The 22940-nt window shown below is 38.6% G+C and overlaps 1 protein-coding gene across 1 annotated transcript in view; it reads left to right on the top strand.

The window, feature by feature from the left end:
• Positions 1–219: 219 nt before the first annotated feature.
• Positions 220–22940, top strand: part of wu:fa56d06 (uncharacterized protein LOC795664 homolog) — a 59280-nt gene continuing 36559 nt past the window's right edge. Inside the window, exon 1 of the mRNA XM_067442871.1 lies at positions 220–576. The gene's annotated coding sequence lies outside the window, so the exon portion shown is untranslated. The remainder of the gene's footprint in view (positions 577–22940) is intronic.

Below are 22940 nucleotides of genomic sequence, written 5' to 3'. Positions count from 1 at the left end.
ATAACAACATTTAACATCTAATAAAATGTGCTGCACCTCTCCCCTGGTTGGAAAAGCATCAACTCTTATAAATTCATTGGAAATGCCCGGAAAGTCTCTAATTGGTAATATTCATTGTAAAGCTGCTTTGGAACAGTATGATCTGTGAAATGCACCATACAAATACAACTAAATTGAAATCTTTTTGTGTAACAGGTGCCAGGAACCCAACAGTCCTGTGATGCAGGAGAGGAGAAGAACATAAAGATGACCGTCACACAGCGAGGCGCTGAAATTACACTACTTGCAATGAGGCTTTTTCACCAAAATTGCCCACCGCCATCCAACTGGGTCAAAGCACCCCAGCGAACGGCTCACTCCGATTATTTCTCAGAGGCGAGAGAACCCGCGAGAGTGATGTGAAATCTTATGGGAATGATTGCATCTCTCGGTTCATAAGCAATTGTATATAGTGCAAGCAAACAATGATGCTAAAGTTTGATTCTGGCTGAATGTGTCTGATGCAAACCGTACAGAATACCAGCAACAGCCGGCTGAAAATCACCAGCTCCAATCTGATTGGCTGCCACTAAGAAGGTCAGTGGTATCACAAGATATTCACCTATTCTTATCTCAGCATAATGAGAATGTGTTCGTAAAGAGTTTAATTTGATCAAATACTGGTTCATCTTGTCTGACTATCACCAGACCAAGCTCAATTTAAGATTGAACATTGATCTGGGGAGTCTGCTCTGTGATAAACCAGCATTATTCAAATGACTCTGTACTCAATTGGAAAATCTTTCAACCAATCAGACCACAAAAGGCGTTATATATGAGCATAATTCAACTGAATGACAAAATCTGTTCATAAAGGGTTTAATTTTAGCAATACAGGGTTTATCTAGCCTGGATGCTAGCCGAACTTAGCCCCGCCCACACAATTTTTAGGCCGGGCGGTTCGGTCTGGCCTCGCTCCGTAGAGGAGTAATTATCCCCGAACAGAAACTGTTCGGACAAATGAGATCATCAGGGCGAGCTTTAGACGATGACGGACAGATGATCAACAGAAACTGTTCGGACCAATAAAATCATCAGGGCGGGCTTTAGACGATGATGGACAGATGATCAACAGAAACTGACCAACGAGATCATCAGGGCGGGCTTTAGACGATGACGGGCAGATGATCAACAGAAACTGACCAACGAGATCATCAGGGCGGGCTTTAGACGATGACGGACAGATGATCAACAGAAACTGTTCGGACCAATAAAATCATCAGGGCGGGCTTTAGACGATGATGGACAGATGATCAACAGAAACTGTTCGGACCAATAAAATCATCAGGGCGGGCTTTAGACGATGATGGACAGATGATCAACAGAAACTGACCAACGAGATCATCAGGGCGGGCTTTAGACGATGACGGGCAGATGATCAACAGAAACTGACCAACGAGATCATCAGGGCGGGCTTTAGACGATGATGGACAGATGATCAACAGAAACTGACCAACGAGATCATCAGGGCGGGCTTTAGACGATGACGGGCAGATGATCAACAGAAACTGACCAATGAGATCATCAGGGCGGGCTTTAGACGATGACGGACAGATGATCAACAGAAACTGACCAATGAGATCATCAGGGCGGGCTTTAGATGATGACGGACAGATGATCAACAGAAACTGACCAACGAGATCATCAGGGCGGGCTTTAGACGATGACGGGCAGATGATCAACAGAAACTGACCAATGAGATCATCAGGGCGGGCTTTAGACGATGACGGACAGATGATCAACAGAAACTGACCAATGAGATCATCAGGGCGGGCTTTAGACGATGACGGACAGATGATCAACAGAAACTGACCAATGAGATCATCAGGGCGGGCTTTAGATGATGACGGACAGATGATCAACAGAAACTGACCAACGAGATCATCAGGGCGGGCTTTAGATGATGACGGACAGATGATCAACAGAAACTGACCAATGAGATCATCAGGGCGGGCTTTAGACGATGACGGGCAGATGATCAACAGAAACTGACCAATGAGATCATCAGGGCGGGCTTTAGACGATGACGGGCAGATGATCAACAGAAACTGACCAATGAGATCATCAGGGCGGGCTTTAGACGATGACGGACAGATGATCAACAGTAACTGACCAATGAGATCATTAGGGCGGGCTTTAGACGATGACGGACAGATGATCAACAGTAACGTAATCATCACGTCATCAAAGGGGCTTGGATTATATTTGTTCAAATCCTAAACGGAGAGCTTGTTCGTATCTGCATCACCTTCACTATATCTCTCAGAAATGATGATCATGTTGGGTAAGTGCTCTGTGTATCAATAAATTATTACATTTTTTTACAACACCGGCAAAGATCACTTATTCCAGCGCATGTGCAGATAGGGTTGCCAAGTTTTTACAACAAAATCCGCCAACTACTAGCCCTAAACAATAGCTTCTCGGGGGGTTCTCCGGAAAAAAATGGTGTTTGGGGGTAAAAATGTGTGTTATTTTGGCAAGGGTGCTGCTAAAATTCGCACTCATGGGTCTATATATCACATAATAGTCGGAAAAAAGACACAGACTTGGCAACGCAGTGCAGTTGAGTTCTGTTGACATTATGCGTGGCTTCGCTGCTCTGATTGGTTGTGGGTCTGTCCAATCAAGATCTTTCCTGGTTGGGTTGAAACACGCCCCATAATCACAGCCCAATGGAGCATCAGACTCATATTATGACTAGAGCTGAGTATGACCACGGCAGGCTAGGGTTTATCCACAAATGGGTTAAAACAGCCCGGGTTTTTTTTAGAGTGTGTTGGCAAAAATATGACATTAATCTGCAAAATATTAAAAGAAAGAAATAATACAATCACAGTATGTTGGGGTTAAAAACAACACAATTTGGATTGTTTTTTGCCCAAAGGCTGGGTAAAATGTGTACGAATTGCCGTGAGATCGGGTTGGACAGAACACTTTGACTAATTTTACCCTGCAAATTGGGTTATTTAACCCAGAATAATGGGTTGAGCTGGGTAACACAAAAACTACCCAAACCTCCAAAACTTTTCCGTCATGAAAAATTCGGATTCGATTTGATTTTCTAAATTTTTTGGGATCAAACGTAGAAAATCGAACCCAATCCGAATTTTTTATGACGGACGAAAAGTTAATAATGGGTAAGCAGAATACAACAATGGTAAAAATTATTATTATTATTTTATTTAAAGTTAATTTATAATTTTTTAATATCAAGAATCCTCCGTTCTTGTTTAGTTACTAGAACTCAAGTGAACTATACTAAAAAATTTCAGTCGAATATACTATTACTATTTCACTCTTCTTGTTTTTTTAAAGGTAGTCCGTTTGCATGCTCTTTTTAATTAAGTCTAACTCATTTGATTTTATAGTGTACTAAAATTAAATGCCATTTATGTCAGAGCAAATAATAAAGTACAAAGCCTAACATTTCATGACTAAATTTAAAGGACTCATTTCCAAAAAATCCAACATAACGTAAACTCTTCCAAATTAGCACAGCAAAACATTAAACACTACACAGCAAATTCATCCGTGTTAAATTTCAAGTGTTAAGCCAATTCAGAGTAAAGTGTCGAAGTTATAGTGTTACATTTAGAGAAATTAACACTATCAGTGTTAAAAGCTTGATTGCTTTGGTGTAATCACTGAGTTAAAGGTATAGGGCAAACGTACCTATTAAGCTCAAGTACCCATTAAGCACAATATCTTTGAACTCAGATTATAAAAAGAAAAATTAATAATTTATCATCCTACTTGAAAATCTCCCACTTAACATTAATCTTGCACACACACACACACACACACACACACACACACACACACACACACACACACACACACACACACACACACAAAAACATTATATTGTAGCATTTACTCTCCCTTTTGAGTATCATTGCAGAGCATGCTGGGAAATATAAACCCCAGCTCAGTTTCAGTTAAATTTAAACAGAGGTGGTAAAAGTACTCAAAAGGTATACTCGAGTGAAAGTATATATACCTAAATAAAAAAATACTCCAGTAAAAGTAGAAAGTCCTCCATTCAAACATCACTTGAGTAAAAGTACAAAAGTATCAGATTTAAAACGTACTCAAGTACCAAAAGTAAAAAGTAAATATTCAAATTAACTGTAAATATCAATAATTAAGCAGATCAAATCTTTTGGGACTGATATGCAATGCTTTAATTGAACAAATGATAAGATTAGATACTGCAATTAAGAATTTGTTAGATTTGCAATAATACGAGACAATGAAGCACCTTAACGCAGTATAGGGGTTAAACTTAAAATAGACATGTTCCATAACATTAGCTCCATAAAACAGATGAGGAGCAAGATACTATTAACTAATTCAAAATTATAGTCATGTGCCTCAACAAGTAAAGTCATACTATAATTTTGCCAATTGTTATGATTAATGATTAGTTAAACAGACAACTGAGAGTCGGAATGCATGGCTTTGAATACATAAATTTACATTATTAGTTAATGTAATATGTTATTAGGGAATTAATGATGTCATTTTAATTAATAGCAATTCATATATTACTTAATCTATTAATCATAGAGAATGTTCATTAGTTGCTGTTGCAGTAATCATTAAAGGGGTACTTCAGCGCTGGGAAGATGAATCTGTATTTAAACTGAGTCATCAATGCAGTAGAAATGTGAAATTATTTTTGAATTTGGTGTCTTCTAGACTGAGAAAAGACAGAAAATGTATTTTTGTCCCATGGGGATGAAAGACTACAATTCCCAGAATGCTTCGCTGCCCTGTGAGGCCATTCCCAACACCACCAACTTCATTACTGTGACTGAGTTAGAGAAGACACTACAATTAAAAACTGAACGTGTCTGTTCATAATGAGTGAGTCACCGCGCGAGTGTCACAGCCCTGAGCACTAACTGCAGGAGTGATGAGAGCTGAGGTAATTGCGACTACATTCGCGGCATACATTCACACAGGAGTTCAGTCTGGCACGCGTTTCAGTTCATGCCTTTGCAAGCTTAACTTTCATAGAAATGAATTTGAGAAGTTAAAAGACTTACATTGCTCACCATAGCTCCGTTTAAATGATCCTGTCTGCAAGCTGAGCTCTCCCTGCAAGCTGAGTGTAATCGCCCATCTCCCATGCGCAGATTCAAAACATGCGGAAATAGCTCCCTCTGCTGGCTGTAGTCTTTAGCCTCTGGGCAAACATTCCTCCTATGATGCAAAAATCGTCATTTTGCATCATAGGAGGAATTTTTCCAGAAATAAAATGCATAAATCTCGTCTCAGGGAGATATGAGGGGGGAAAGCACAATAATTTGAATATTCTCCAGGGTTTCTACTGATACAAAGCCATATGCTAATCGCTGAAGTAACCCTTTAATAAATGGTTTAGTTCTTCATTAGTAATACATTAACTCATGATTATCTGTGCATTAGTTAGGCATGAATTATAATAGTGCACCTGTATTGTAAAATGTTACCGATGTTTTCATAGTAAATAGTGTGCCGCAAAATAAAAAAGTTGGGGAAACACTGAGCTAACGTTAGTGTGGCAAACCTGACTTGTCAGCTTTTCCAAGTCTATACCCGACTGGATCATCCATGACCGACCTGACCGGTTTGGAAATCAAGTGTAATAAATACTTAATACTTGGAGCGGGCATGGGGAAATGTATTGAAGTAAAAAGTAAACTTTGCCTTTAATATTGTAGTGGAGTAAGAGTAAAAGTAGATGAAAATAAAATATACTCAAGTAAAGTACAGATCCCCGAAAAAAATACTTAAGTAAAGTATCAAAGTATTTTTACTTGATTACTTACCACCCCTGAATTTAAATTAGTCTAAATTAAAGGGAAAAAGAAGGTAAAACTCAAAACAATTAAACAATTCAGATTACTTAAAATGTGTCAGTTTTGTGAACTCAAAAGAAAAAGAAAGTTCTAAATACTCATAGTTGATTTGATTTGATTGAAGTGAATTTGATTGAAATAATTAGTTTAATTTGAGTTGGCTCTACTCAAACCTACTCAAATCAATTCATTATTTAGAGCGTTATGGTTTTCCGCAGGGAAATCTTTTGCCCTAAACAAGAAAAATTCCTATTTGAAATGCCTGGATTTCACCACGGACAACGATAAAAAGACCGCAGCTTAAAACAAGTAAACAAAAGCTGATGTAAAAACGAACAATGGTTAGCAGAGATTTGTTAGAAGTGTTTAATAGTGAGCAAACTCAATATCTGTGATCTTAAGAAGTGCCTTTATTTTTAGAGCAAAAAAAAGTGTCGGCGGTTCTAATTTATTTCCCCAAATCTTTACTATCCAAAGAAAGTGCTGCAATTTGTCACTTGGGACGTAAAGCGAAGCCTTTAAGGCAGAGCATCTGTAATTAGACGGCATTCGAGCTCAACGCCTCGGCTATCTCAGGGGATCACGTGGTCTTCCAGCGGGATAATGATGTCAAGCGATGTCACCTTTGATTCATTTGCGGTCCAAAAGTGTGATTGAGTTTTCTCTTGAAGCCAATTACTAACGGCTAGCGGCCGATGATAGTGGTAACAGATCTGGTGGTGCAAAGCGGCTAATTGTGCGTCTTATTTTCTTAAGTGCTCAAATTATTGCAGAGATGTGTAAAGTCACACCGTCGACATCATGACCTTCCTGTGCTGACAGCTAACGAACTGTATTTAAACGTCTCAGCTGGCTCCGATTGTGAGATGGAGAAACGCAATATTGATGCGAAGCCTAGATGTTATCAGAAGGCGACAGATTCATTTCTGGGCAAACACTACAGACGCAGATGATGATGTAAAGGCTCTTTCTTGATATAATAAGCAATAAATGTCTTGACTTGCAATTGTTGACTTATTTGACCGAGTGGGCGGCTTTGATTTATCACACACACAAGAAATTCATTCTATATTAGTGTGTCGAGTTTCTGGGCGACCATAAATAGTCTAAACCAGGGGTTTTCAAACTGGGGTTCGGAGGCCACAAGGGAGTGCAAGGGAATAGGTTAGAGAAAACTGTAATAACAATAAATGGAGAAATAAATAAAGCATAACAATTACATTAATTAATAAAATCGTTACCGTAAATAGAAATTAAATAAATAATAAGATCAAAATTTACTAAAAATAAATCAAATAAATAGGTAAATAATGGAATATTACATTCAACAATACAGTGCTATAATGAGAATAAAGCATAATGTAACATACTTTTTTCACATTATATTTTAGACATCTTTATGATACATTTGTCACAGTATAATTGGGTGTTTTAATATAAGAGAGTATTTAAATGCCTTTTACATTTTTTATTAAAACAATTAATAAAATATTTAAATAAATTAATTGATAAAATTAGATTAAATAAGTAAATAAATAATTATTAAGATCAAAATAAATTTATATATAAATGAAAGCTCAGCTCCAAACTCGCTCATTCATGTCTTTATGGACCGACGCTTTGTGCACTGGAGCGCAGTCATGCTGGGACAGGAAGGGGCCGTCCCCAAACTGTTCCCACAAAGCTGGGAGCATGAAATTGTCCAAAATGTCTTGGTAAGATGAAGAATTACAAGTTCCTTTCACTGGAAATAAGGGGCCAAGCCCTAAATAACAGCCCCACACCATAATCCCCCCTCCACCAAACTTTACACATGGCACAATGCAGTCAGGCAAGTCCCGTTCTCCTGGCAACCGCCAAACCCAGACTCGTCCATAGGATTGTCAGACTGAAGCGTGATTGGTCGCTCAGAGAACACGTCTCACTGCTCTAGAGTCCAGTGGCGGCTGCTTTACGCCACTGCATCCCACGTTTTGCATTGCTCTTGGTGATGTAAGGCTTGGATGAGCTGCTCGGCCATGGTAATCCATTCCATGAAGCTCTCTACGCTGTTCTTGAGCTCATCTGAAGCCCACAGAAGTTTGGAGGTCTGGAGCTGTCTGGACCTGGAGCTGACTCTGCAGAAAGAATTAGACCCTCAGCATGTGCTGACCCCGCTCTGTGATTTTACGTGGCCTATCACTTTGTGGCTGAGTTGCTGTTGTTTCCAATGGCTTCCACTTTGTTATAATCCCACTAACAGTTGAGCGTGGAATATTTAGTAGTGAGGAAATGTCAGGAATGGCCTTATTGCACAGGTGGCAACCTATCACGGCCCCACGCTTGAGTTCACTGAGCTCCTGAGAGCGACCCATTCTTTCACTAATGTGTGTAGAAGCGTCTGCAGGCCTAGAGCTGGAGTTATACACCTGTGGCCATGAAGAGATTGGAACACTTTAGAGGGGCGTCCCAATACTTAGCAATATAGTGTACATATATTATAAAATATATTCATATAAAATTATATAACTTTAAATATAGTTTGGGGACCCTTCGCATGAGGATGATCATATTTAGGAGTCTTTGTCATTTTTGGTGTTTTATTTTATTGTATTTTTTTGCTGTAAGAATTACTTTTGCTCATCCTTCAGATTCAAAACTTAGACAGTTTCCACATCGTGACTGACTCCAAGCTTGAGTTTTCTTCTGTCTGTGACAGTGAAGTATCTCTCATGGCTGATGAGATCTCTTCATCAGCAGCGTTTGTGTGTCTGAATATCTGCCCGGTGAGTGAATAATGGAGCCAATCTGAGCTCAACGCCAGCTCACATTACGTGAACAAAGTTTGTTTTTAAACTAACAGCAGGAGATCAAGTGATAAAAAGGGTCTTACAGTACAACCACAATCTTGAATGTGTTCACAACTGTTCACAAACCAAAATCTGTTTGTTAAAGGGATAGTTCACTTTAAAATAAAAATTCTGCCATCTTTTACTCACCCTTAAATTGTTTCAAACCTGTATGAATTTCTTTCTTCAGCTGAACATAAGGGAAGATATGTTGAAGAATGTCAGTAACCAAACAGTTAACTGGAGCCATTGACTTCCATAGTAGGAAAAAAAAAAATACTATAGAAGTCAATGGCTCCAGTTATCTGTTTGGTTACTGACATTCTTCAAAATATCTTCCCTTATGTTCAGCTGAAGAAAGAAATTCATACAGGTTTGAAACAATTTAAGGGTGAGTAAAAGATGGCAGAATTTTTATTTTAAAGTGAACTATCCCTTCAAAGAAAGCGTAACTATTATTATTGCTTAGATATGATTGATTTGACCCTTTCAAAAAGTATTGAACTTCACTTACTTCGCCTAGTAATGCCGTACCAGAATATGCAGGTGGTCCATTTTTACTTTGGCCAGAAAGACACAAAAAACGTAGTGTAAGCAACTACTTAAAAAAAAAAAAAAACTTAGTGACACCCTAGCAACCACTAAGAACGCCTTAGCAACTGCATAGCAGTGACAGAATACCATAGAAACATGCTGGCGGGCTATTTTGACTTAGGCTAGTAAGCATCTAGTTGAAAAAAAACTCTTTGTGACACCCTAGCAACCATTTAGTAACAGCATAGCAACCATTTAGAACACCTTAGCAACTGCATAACAACACCAGAATACCAAAAAAAACAAGCAGGAGGGCTTTTGTGACTTGGGCTAGTAAGCAACTACTGTTAAATTAACTCTTAAAGGACGTACAATAAACTTTTTAAAGTAATTTCAACTTAAATAAATTTGAATATTGTCTAACATATAAAAAAGTTGAAAATTGCTTAACATATATTGATGGGTTAAAGTATTAAAACACATGTTGTCATAGCTTATTGATCATATATATTTTTTTGTTTATAGTAGGGGTGTGACGATTCATCTACTACATCGATGTATCGATTTATATTCCTATGATCCAACTACATCGATCTGTGCTCGGCAAGTTGGCCTTCCGGACGACATATATCGATCTAATATCGTTTTAAAAGATAATCAATCGATTGTATCGATTATAGGAAATAACGCGTTTGATTTAAGCACGTCAGACTTTATATGGACGTTTTTTCTTAGCCCTTTTAATGATAAAGGCGTTAAACGTTACTCAGTCTGCCTATCCACAACTTTCCCGAACTCTGACCTTTCCCATGATCGCTATGGCAACGTAGAACACGCCGGCAACGAACTTCCGGTTTACGTTAGTCTGTACTGTTATCAGCTAAACGCTTGGTTGTATTATGAGGATTCAGGAGTAGATGTTTACAACAACGCTTCAGGCAAAATGATCACATGTCCCAGATGGTCGCATGGATCTGACTATCTTACAAGAACGTACTAATATCTGTTGCACTAACCGGTTCACCTGAGTAATGTGGCGCAGACATTTTGCCACTGTGTGGTAGGCCAGCTTGGCTGTTCCTATGACCCACGTAAGAGTTACCTTCCGTCCATGCGCCTGTACATCGATTTTATTTTATTATTAATAAAGGTTTATTTGTTTCTAGTTATTTATTTTGTTAGATATTTCCACTTTGCAGGAGTCCCGCAAAATAATTTTATTTTCCCGCGACACGCACACAATAATATCTTGCGGCCCGCATCCGCATTCACCATCAAATATTACCCCACGCCCACTCGGTTGTGCTGGGTCCCGCGGGAGTGCAGGTCTCTATTTATCGTTAGGTTGTTTGAGCGATCTTGCTACACAGTAAATCTGTAAATTATTGAAAACAATAAACATACCCCTTGCAAAAAAAATTATACAGTTGTAGCCTACTGCAGTATTTTAAATAGGTTAAAATAATATATTATATAAACTCAATAATTAAATTTACAGCAATGAAATGTTAATTATTATTACAATGCACTTACATTAATTGAAGTTCATGCATCTATTTTCATGTTGATTTAAAAAAAAAGTCTACTGACAATGTCTGACATGATTTCAACAATTACAAATATTAAAATATAAATATTACTTCTACATCACAATTCTTGAGTTTATTTGAAGCTCGTTGGGCACTGAATGAGTGTGTAGGGTGCTAGGCAATATGTCAAACGGGTCCGTTTATGTGGCATGGTTTATTGAAGCAAGTAGGTTTCGGAGGTGTGAGACCCAGGCGTTCAGCGGCGCTCAGCCCTCATTAACCCCGGCGAGAGCAGCCTTAACTCTGCTCGTCCTTCTGATGACTGCCGCTGCCTGGCAGAAGCCCCTCCATGACGCAAATTTGTGTCTGTTGTGTAGTGAATGAAGCGAATGAAGTCAAAACGTTCACGCGTCCATGTTAGCGCGAATAGCGCTATTTATTCGCGTCACTCACGTCTGGCGTGAACGCAGCAAAACTGTTATGTGTGCTAAACCGGAACTGAGATACCGTCAACCGGAAGTATCGAGTGTCATGGCGTCGCCCACTAAGACTTGCAGGAAAGTTGTGGATATGTGACGTCAGCCGCGCGCGCCAGCAGCAGCGCAAAGAAAACTAAACCTAACATGCCGGAAGACAGAAGAGAAGCCAACGAGTGAGAAATTATCAAGCCACCATAGCGGTCCAGTTTGTGGAAACACTTTGGTTTTGGTAAAGACGGAGATGTTCTTAACAAGTCGCTCGATCGCTGTTTGTAATAGTAGCAGGTTCAGTACTGCTCATTCAACCTGAAGAGATGTTGGTTGCACTTTATTTTTGATATTAATAATGTAGTATTTTTATTTTGAAAAAATAAACAGAAGTAGCAGTAGTAGTATGTGTCGAATTGTATCGACAAGCTCAAAATGTGATACGAATTGAATCGTTGTTAAAACGAATCATTACACCCCTAGTTTATAGTATACTTAAAAAACATTTAGTAACACCCTGACAACCCCACAGCAACACACTCAAAAAAAATAAGTACACCTTAGCATCATGGCGGTGGGTTAGCACAGGCACACATTATGTTTTCTTCCATAAATGTACAAATCTAGTTTATGCATGTTTGCAGAGAAACGCAAAGCATTTTAAAACTTGGTGACTTTCATATAGTCGTGCAGTATGTACAGGTCATTTTTCACCTGATTGGCTCATCTCTCTCACTTGAAAAGCATCTTTGTGTCTGATCCGAAGCGGTTCATGTTGTCCTGACCCAGCACTCAAAGCGAGGTGCCGTCGACGGCTGTCTTTCATCTTCTCTTCCTGCACCGTGGCCTTTGGTCTGGCAGAAGAGGAACAAAGACGGCATTATTGAAGACACAACTAACATGTCCCTCTCGTCTATTGTTTCTTGGAGAGCTTTACACAGACGGGCCTCTAAAAATGTCATCTTTTGGAGCAGGCCACCGTCACCGCTGACTGAACGTCAGTCTTAAACTGCTGCTCTTCTCTGTCCTTGCTCAGTAATGCTTCAAATATCATTAACGCTTCAAATCCACTAATGACTTTAGTTAACTGGACAATTAAATGCAAAAAAAAAAGTTGGCTTAACCAGTGAAAAGAAGTTGGTTCAACAATTGTTGGACCAACCCAGCATTAATTGTAAATTCAATTTGTAATTGCAAGTTAAAGCTACACTGTGTAACTTTTTTAGTTTATTCTTAGCTAAAAACACTTAGTTCTTTCAAAAATATATGTGCTCATTAATGTATATTTACTTCTTTCAAGTAATAAAGTATTCTCGTAAGTTTATAATATGCCATTGAAAATACATACGGGTGAGGGGTTCGGATGGCGGTCGCCATGTTGCCCCTCCATCTTGAAAGTACATTAGCCAAAGAGGGACATACCCGTAAATTCAAGCTTCGCCTTTGGCGTTTTAAAGGTCCCATTCTTCGCGATTCCATCTTTCAAACTTTAGTTAGTGTGTAATGTTGCTGTTAGAGCATAAATAATACCTGTAAAATTATAAAGCTCAAAGTTCAATGCCAAGCGAGATATTTTATTTAACAGAAGTTCCCTTTCAAAGCCAGCGATCGGCCGGTTTGGACTACAGTGCTGCACTTCCTGCTTTAATGATGCAACTAGAACCGTCTGTTGACGAACCCTCCGCCCACAAGAACACGCAAATTCGGGGGCGTTGTCCTTTTGCTCTCGCAGGTCGAGAATAGGAAGCATTGTGTTTGTAGAGTGTGTTTGTCGCCATGCCATTGAAACGCTGTTATTTTCATCCCCGAGTCAAATCACCTTTGTTTGACCTTCCCACGGACGCTGTATGTAGAGATCAATGGCTACAGTTTATGGTTAACTCGGTTCCGGAAAATTATAATCACAATTTAAAACTATGTGCAGCACATTTTGCTGAGGACTGTTTCCTCAATCTCAATCAGTTTAATGCCGGATTCGCAGAAAGATTATTCCTAAAAGATGACGCAGTTCCCTCTTTGTCTGGAGAAGGCGTTGTTATGGACCACAACCGGTAAGTGTATTTTATTATTTAAGTCGGTCCGTTTAACAGTTTATGTAACTCATGACACAAAGTGCAACGCTGTTTAGATGGTAATTGAAACTAATCCGAAAAACTTCACATATAAAAGTGTAGTAATTCATTCAGACACCATCGATTGTTTGTGTTTGTAATGATCAGTTTAAACTACTGAATAGACAGCTGACCGTTCTGAAACATCCAGCAAAAGTCTTTCCTGAGCAGGTTGTAATCGATCCTCTTCGATATTCTCCGGGTCTGATTCCGACTCAAATTGATAAGGCAATATAGACATTTTTGCAATAACATTGAGCGGGCGTATGGTATCTACACGTTATGATAAGAGGCGGGACCTTTCCGGGGAAAATGTGCTAAGCTGCTGTCCAATCACAGCGCGGGAAGCGCTGGCCCAATCAGAACTCGTTACGTATTTTTGAAGGAGGGACTTCATAGAACAAGGAAATCATCAGGCCGTTTTTAGGACAGAGGAAACACCGGTATACAGATAAGTAAATTGTGTGAAAAATACTGTGTTTTTTTACACGCGAAACATGAACTCATGTTATATTGCACACTGTAAACATAATCAAGGCTTCGAAAACACGCAAAGAATGGGACCTTTAACACTCGATGGCACCGTGTCGAATGCATAGACCGTAAAAAAAAATGTTTTTTTTTTTTGACCGTTTGCCAGATTTGAAGCTTTCAAATCGGCCTGCACGGCGCTAACATCTTGGGACTAAGTCTGCGCAGTAGAGACCAGGAAGTAGAGCAGGAAGTACAGCCGCGATATCAAAAGCCCGCCCACACTCTCACGGATGCAGAACAATTAATAATGTTGGTGTGAAATAAACAATTATGGAAATGTAGAAATTAAAGCTAAAGCTCCAATCTGCTCCCAAAAATCCAGAAAAAAGTCCGTTAGGGCCTCAGTGACAACTTCACTCAGAGAAGACGTCGATCAGCTGTCAATCATGACGTCACACACCCGTTTTTATAGCATCAGATAACTAACTAAAACTAAACTTATTTTAAAAACAAACACTTGAAATGAAATCATCGTGATGATAACTGCCTTCAATGACATAAACTAACTTTGGGGAAAAAATATTTGAAGTGTAATTTTATTGTTTAATTTGCCTCGCGAAAGTCAGTTTCTGAGAGGGATAACTGCAGGCTTGGTCGAATGTGAAGAGGGGGATTGCCATGCTAATCTTGGACTTAATTGACCACCGTAGAAGTTAAAACTAAATCAGAATTGAGAGGAACAGAAACTAATTTTCACTGGATGGTCATATACCCTCTTCACCGCTAGATGGGGGAAAATATCACACAGTGTAGCTTTAACAAGCATACAAGTTGCAACACGTTAACAATGCATATTGGGTGCATCATGCAAAACTCATCCATGGCTCCCAGCATCCATTGCGGCATGAAGCATGTCACCGTTGTTGAGATTCATAGGCTGATTATTGATGTCTGTGGGAGTAAATCTCTAGCCTTGTTGCCAGCCGAACTCAGCCCCGCCCACAACATCTGAGACTCATATTCTGACTAGAGTTGAGTATGACCACGTCAGGCTAGTAAATCTCAGAGCTGGACAGTAACTCAGCTCATTTACTTGAGTACTGTACTTAAGGACACTTTTTGAGTATCTGTACTTTACTGGAGTATTATATTTTCTGGAAACTTATGACTTTAACTTCACTCCATCTGAAAGACAAATATCGTCCTTTTTACTCCACTACATTTCTATCAAGGTCCTCGAAGTGGAAAGTCGTTTCTGTCGCAGCTTTGAAAGTCAGTGATGATTTTTTTCTTCGTTAAAAGGTGTTTGGGTTTTTGCAGAAAGCCTTTCAGGAATCACTCTTGTAGAGTCTCGTGAAGTTCAATGATTTCACAGCATTTATTAAACACTGATTTATAGTTTAGAGCAAAATGGAAGAAGACGGATGTCCAAATGCTCATTTAGTGGAGTATTCACATAAACAAAGTTGATTCTGTCTTCAGTGAAGGTGAACAGTGTGAGAATATCAGATGTGTATCAGTGTATTGGATCCGTGCATTCGGCCTTAAAGTGACAGCAGCTTTGTAACTTTTCTACAAGTATTTAAATGAGTTTAAGTTAGTCGTCTGCTAGTGTGTCAGATGGAGCGTCACTGACTGGCTTAAACTATGATGGCATAATGTGCATTTATACAACAATAATACAATAATGCGCTGACATAAAAAAGAAATTTACTTTTGATACTTTTGAAAACAAATACGTTTTTTACAACTTTCACTTGTAACAGATTAATATTTGACCTGTAGTATTGTGTACTTTGTCCACCCCTGGTAAATCTCAGCACTGTAAATAATCCAACTTATGTTTTGTATGGCAATTGATTCAGCTATTTAACTTGAAAAAAGTTTGATAACTCAAACAAAGTTTGTACAACTATTGACCCTAAGTTGAGAAAACTCAAAAATGTTCTGCAGCTGATTGCCTTAAACTTTTAAGTTTTCTCAAATTTTTTACGTTTTTTATTTATCTATTTTTTACAGTGGTCAAAGTGCTTAATGTATGGTCGGTTTTAAACCTTATTGAGTTTTTCTAATGTAAAACTGAGCTGGATCTTTCCTAAAATCACAGTAAAAGAAAGTTAATAGTATATTTCTCATATAAACTCATTAATTAAATCAATAAATTAAACCAATTAAATTCAGCAGCCAGAGAAACACTAACTTTAAAAAGTCGTCAAACTCCTGAACTAAAGAACGCACTGATCACCATGATGGTGACATAAAAAACAATAATTCAACATGAGTGAACTACTTTGTGTTAAATTTGAGTAAACAAAAAAACACTGTGCAGCAATTTTGCCATACAATTTTAAGTTATGTCAACTTTTCTTTTTTTAAAGGTGTAGTATGGAGGAGGGTATCGAATTGTGACCACTTTTCAATATTTTTCTTAAAAACATTTTTAACAAAAGAAGTGTGGAAAAGCACTTTCATAAATGTATGTATTCTAGCCTGTCAATATTTTACCGGCATGTCCATGACCCTAATCGAGAAAAAGTCCAGAATCAACCAGTATTTCTGACAACTCAAAATAATACGCAACTGGTTTCATTCTCATAATAATGATGTGGGATTTTTTGTGTACAGACTGTGGTAAATACACATGAGATTGTGTTATGAAATGCCAAGGTCATGAGTCTTGACTGCAGAGAATTATATTTATTATTTTTACACTCCATTCTCCCATGTCTCCAGACTTTATAGAAGCAGTTTTTTATCAAAATTGAGTTATTTCATTTTAAGGATGCTCATGTATTTTTAAATTAAACAGACAGAAAGGGATTTTTGTCCTCTAAGATTGTCCAGTTATAAGGCAAAATACATGTATGAGTGTAATCACATAATTAAACAGGCAAATTCTTGAGAGTCTATGATTGGATCATTATTATGTTTCTAGTTAAAAATGATACGTTGGATTTACTTAATTTTTTTATGTCAACAGGTTCCACGTAATTGAGTTATGTTGAATTTAATTTACATTGTTCATTTCGGTAAACTTAATTTTTTCACATAAAGTTAATTCAATGCCATTTAGTTAAATCAGGTTAACATTCTTAATCTGGCCAAAACTATTAAGTTTAATTACTCTGAAATGAATATAAAAAAACAAAACAAGTGGTCCTGTTTAACTGATTATTTTAATTTAGTGAAATGCTATTTTTTACAACATTCACAAAACCTTTTACATTACAAGATTGCATTGGCTAGATGGTTTTGTTACATCCATGGCATGCCCAAAGTAGCTTTTTTTTTATTTATTATTAAAACAACTTTAATAGTTATTATCAGATCCTTACCCCAAGCACACGCTCTACACTTCACCACAATGGTAACGTCCAAAAACACTAACATAACACACACTTTTAAATACCAACATAACAAAACATTAAACATTAAAAAGTATCCCCATCTTCTCATCTCGTTAGAAATGCATAAAATAGCACTTTAGTTAAACATTTACTCTCCACATTCAGCCCATTTGCAAAGCATGATGGGAAGTGAAAGTTCTGTTTGATTGGGTTACTTGATTGAATCATGTTATTTCAAAATAAAACCATCAAGTCAGTCTAAAATGATTAAATTACATTTGAACCAGAAACCTGATATAATGGTGTTAAATCAAGATGAATTGCTTAAATAAAGTGAACAGCATCATAAGTTCATTTTTTGAGTGTGTGTAGCTTTTCATCTCTTAGGGTGCTTTCACACCTGCCTCATTTAGTTCGGTTGAATCGTACTAGAGTTCGTTTCCCTCTTTGGTGCGGTTCGTTTGGTCAGGTCTGAAAGCAGCAATCGCACTCGGGTGCGCACCAAAAGCGGACCACACAAACGTACCGAGATCTCCTTGAAGAGGTGGTCTCGGTACGCTTTCAAACGAACTCTGGAGCGGTTCGTTTGTGGTGAGAACGTGATCCGACCTCGAACAGAACCAACTGCAAAAGTACTGATCATTTTTGGACTAAACCAGCTGCCGTAGTTAGCTGCTCTGACATTGTGTGCATGATATTATTACCTGATAGAGCGTTGGCAATATTTACGGGAAGATGAGCATGTCAAGAGTTAATAATTAATGCACGCCTCCTCTTGAAGTGACGAGCGATGCGCGCTCGCCGTCTGCAGTGCATTAGAGCGTTGTTTTCATGTCGCATCCGCGCTTCATTATAGAAATGTTTTGTTTGCATACTGTGGTAAATACACACCGTGTAGTAGATTATGGCCAGGGATAAAACCAGCCCGCAGTCGTCTCTCCATAGTGTTATTATAGTTTGCTGGCTTTTCCTCTTCTGTTGGAATTTTCCTACATGTAAATTCTGACCAATCGAAAAGCAGTTTAGGAAATACGCCATGGCCAATGAGTGATGTGGATGTTGTCACGTGCCTGCATTTTGGTTTGTTTCAACTGGTTCGGACCAAAGCAATCAGTGTGGTGTGAAAAGGAACCAAAAAAGCTGAAAAATGCAACAATGTATAATTGTTTGCCCTTGGTTCGGACCAAATGAACCGAACCAGAGATGTGAAAGCAGCCTTAAACACCCATGTAGGAAGACACTTTCAGGGTGACAATGTCAAAATTCAGATTGTGATAGAATGGGTGGGATGGCGCATTTTCACAGGTACATCGACACCTCTGAGTCCAGATCTTAAGTTCATTGGAAGACTTTGAGATGTGCTGGAGGAGACTTTACACCGTGCTGGACTGGCATTACAAGAGCTTGACCGAAAATTGATAATCATAGATAGCATTTATTTCCATCAAGAGGTGCATCTCAATTTCTCTTCCAGAAACTTCTTAACCACGCTACATTACTACAGAGCCAGCCCAACCACTATGTCTTCAGAGATAAACTAAATCGTAACCAAAAATATAAACAGGGTTCAATTGAAACATTTAAAATAAAGTGCAAGCAGTTCAGACTGTAATGGCAAAATAATTAACTCCGTCGCTTCACTGAATAAGAGACAAACATTAGCCAGTTATAATTATAAAGGTTTATTTAATAAAAAAGTTTCTTGCAAGAAAGAGGCATGGTTGATGCAACCACCAGGCCACACCAAGCGTACACTGAAGTCATAACAGAAGTCACAATCTCTTATACTGTTGGCAGCATCCTCCCCTCTCAGTACATTTCCACACAGGCCGTTGTTTAAGTCAGGATGCCACGTAGCCCATGTATAGCTCATAGTACACGTATGTCATGTACTGCATATCTCACACCATGGGAAGGTAAACATATGGCTATACCAAGATTTGCATTTTGCCACAACAAGACAAAGCTCAGAGCTCATTCAGTAAATGCATAGCTTAACGTCTGATTTAAAAAAAAGTAGTAATGAAAAATTAGACCCTTAATTAAACCTACCGGTACTTCAGTTAAAATATCAAATAGCTTATGTGTGAATAGATGCATTTGCTTCTGTAAAGGAAGAATCTTGAAACTATAATCATGATTTGAAATGACCGAGGGGTTTTTTCTATATAAGGACAACCTCGTTTGATAATTGTATCAGAAGCACAGAGCAGGTCTTTATGAATTCAGTTACGGATCTATCAAAGTCATTCCTGTAACCTTGAGCTGTTGCAGTGTCATGTTCACTTAATGTAGCAGTGTAATGGAAACGGATCTTCTGGAGAGGAAGAGAAAACCTTCTTTCATGGCTTTTTGTGAACATCTGATACAAGATGTTCACAAAACACTGAAAACACTGAAAGAATTCTGCTTTTTTATTTTTATTTTCCCAAACTCAATTCTGAGGACAGATTCATATATGGACAGAAAAACAGACGTGCTAGAGTTGAGTGTTCAAGGTCACAGCAGTGAAGTACAGAAGACGAATCCAAATCCATCTATCTGAAATTCAGTCTATAACTTTTATATGACCCTCTACTCCTCTGACTTCTGTTCCAAAAATGGGTCACAGACAGCAGGGTAAAAACAATGCTGAATAATAAATGATAAAATGCAACATTATTAGGTAAACAATACTGTTTTATGCATTTATTATTGAAATGCAACTGTTTTTGTGCAGAATTACATGAGTCAATACATCATCAGTTCTTCTTCCAAAACTTGTTTTTGTCTTACCCTGATTCAGTGTGGCAAGATTATTATAAGTGCTGCTTTGACACATGTCCGGTGTGGGAGTGAAAGGGGTTAGTTAGTGGCAGAGGTTAGTTAGTGGCAGCGGTTAGTTAGTGTTAGAGGTTAGTTAGTGGCAGGGGTTAGTTAGTGGCAGAGGTTAGTTAATGGCAGAGGTTAGTTAGTGGCAGGGGTTAGTCAGTGGCAGAGGTTAGTCAGTGGCAGAGGTTATTTAGTGGCAGGGGTTAGTTAGTGGCAGGGGTTAGTCAGTGGCAGAGGTTAGTTAGTGGCAGAGTTTATTTGGTGGCAGAGTTTATTTGGTGGCAGGGGTTAGTGGCAGAGGTTAGTCAGTGGCAGAGGTTATTTAGTGGCAGGGGTTAGTTAGTGGCAGGGGTTAGTCAGTGGCAGAGGTTAGTCAGTGGCAGGGGTTAGTCAGTGGCAGGGGTTAGTTAGTGGCAGGGGTTAGTTAGTGGCAGAGGTTAGTTAATGGCAGAGGTTAGTTAGTGGCAGGGGTTAGTCAGTGGCAGAGGTTAGTCAGTGGCAGAGGTTATTTAGTGGCAGGGGTTAGTTAGTGGCAGGGGTTAGTTAGTGGCAGAGGTTAGTTAGTGGCAGAGTTTATTTGGTGGCAGAGTTTATTTGGTGGCAGGGGTTAGTGGCAGAGGTTAGTCAGTGGCAGAGGTTAGTTAGTGGCAGAGGTTAGTTAATGACAGAGGTTATTTAGTGGCAGGGGTTAATGGCAGAGGTTAGTTAGTAGCAGAGGTTAGTTAGTGGCAGAGTTTATTTGGTGGCAGGGGTTAGTGGCAGAGGTTAGTTAGTGGCAGAGGTTAGTTAGTGCCAGGGGTTAGTTTATGACAGAGGTTAGTTAGTATCAGTGGTTAGTTAGTGCCAGAGGTTAGTATCAGTGGTTAGTTAGTGGCAGAGGTTAGTTAGTATCAGTGTTTAGTTAGTGGCAGAGGTTAGTTAGTATCAGTGGTTAGTTAGTGGCAGAGGTTAGTTAGTATCAGTGGTTAGTTAGTATCAGTGTTTAGTTAGTGGCAGTGGTTAGTGGCAGGGGTTAGTTAGTGGCAAATGTTAGTAGGTGGCAGTGGTTAGTGGCACAGGTAAGTTAGTGTCTGTGGTGAAATTTTGCAACAGCAACTCAGATATGGTGTTTTTAGTGAATGTTTTTTGAGCAGTTGGATAATTTATTTTAAAAAATTTAAGTTAAGCGAAAAAAAACATGTTTATCCACACAGTCACGCAGAGCCAAAGCACAATCAACATAAATTGTTACTATCTATTATTAATTATGAAAAGCAATTAACCATAAATTGTGCATAGTAACTGGTTGCTGAGAGAAGAAAAACATACACTCATAGAAGAAAAAGTTCTATATAGAGTTAATTTGGTTTTATTTCATTTTCTCAGGTTAAAATTAAAAAAAAAAAAAACTCTATAGACTCTGAGATCAGATTATGATAGACTTGAATTCGGGCCTCACCCAGCCACAGTCATGCATTATCCAGAACTTAGAAACTGGATAGCAACACCCTGGCAACCACCCGTACTCTGAGAAAATCTGTGCATGGGAAAGTGTGACACAGGCCCAAATCTGCTGCTCTCACCTTCAACCTCCATTTGAAATGAAAAACCTGTCCAAGCATAAAAATATGAATCCATCTCCCACAGAAAGACTAAATGTGATTCTGAAGAGTCTTCAGGACGACTGACAGAGAAAAACGCAGACAATGTTCAGATGTACTACAGTACAGCAGCTGCATACTGTGCATATAGGCATTAAATGCTTTTTGCATCTGTAATCTGTCAAAAACAAGCCTGGTTCATATTTCAACCCAAAGTCAAAAGTAAGAAATTCGAATAATAATAAAATACATTTTGCATAATAGAACCAATGTCTGTGACATTATTGTCATGACAATAGGGCACATTTTGCCCCAAATTATCATTACTGTAATGTCATTAATGTAAGCAAAATTATGATTTTTTTTTTTAAGTTAAGTATTTATTCATTATGGTCATCTTGTTATACTGCAATTAATTTAGTCCTATGATTTAAATATAAAAAATACAGAATTAAGAGGACATGCTAAAAAAAAAAATGTAATTGTATGAAAATAATTTACAAGTCACATTTCTGTTTTCCACATACTATTTTTTAAGAAACTTCTATTCTGAAAGCAGCCGACACGCTAGTTGTTGGGAAACGATAACAAAAAAAAGAGCAGCAGAGAAGATGCATGAAAGAGAACGCTGTAACAATGAGCACTCAGAAATGTATCAGCCATAGATAATGAGCTATTCATTTCTCTCCTAATGGCATAAATTCCCAGTCTTTCTCACTGTCATGAATACACAAACATGCACACACATCAGCTTCTGCTGAATTTAATGTGCGCAGATGGCGTGGCAGAGCCTCAAGTAACTAACACGCAAAGTGATGTACTTGTCTCGTCCAATGAGAGTGCTCGTTTAGATCTGTCATCCGCTGACAGATGATTTATTACCGTTTGCTGCGGCTCCACACAGAGTCTAGCCTGCGACTGCGCCGGCGCAACAATAACACAATAACAACACAAAACACAGACCTGCTCCATCTGTGTACATCCCTCCTTTTGTCAATCAAACTAGTTATGATGGAAATTCCAGCTCTGGGTTTAGTTTGCCTCACGTCCCATTTATTTACATGGAGAGAGCGGGGTTTATGACTTATACTGGGACCAGCCACCGGGGGGCGATCGAAACGTTTTGGCTTCATTTTTCAGGACTTGTGCGGCACACTTAAATCATGCTGCTTCCCGATTCGCCTACTTATTCTATGTCCTGAAAGAATGTACTCTTTTTGTGAATAAAAAATACATACTTTAGAGTTTTTAGCAGAAGAGTAAGCAAGCTTTGGGACAAACTACTTCTCATCTTTAACGGACTCTGACGTTTAGTTACGAGCATCCCGTCACTGTTTAACGGACCTGTCAATCATCGTCAGATTCATCAGT

Source organism: Pseudorasbora parva, chromosome 4, assembly GCF_024679245.1.
Source record: "Pseudorasbora parva isolate DD20220531a chromosome 4, ASM2467924v1, whole genome shotgun sequence".
Taxonomy (NCBI): Eukaryota; Metazoa; Chordata; class Actinopteri; order Cypriniformes; family Gobionidae; genus Pseudorasbora; species Pseudorasbora parva.
The sequence above is the reverse complement of the archived record's forward strand: the minus strand, read 5'-3'. Positions and strand labels throughout refer to the sequence as shown.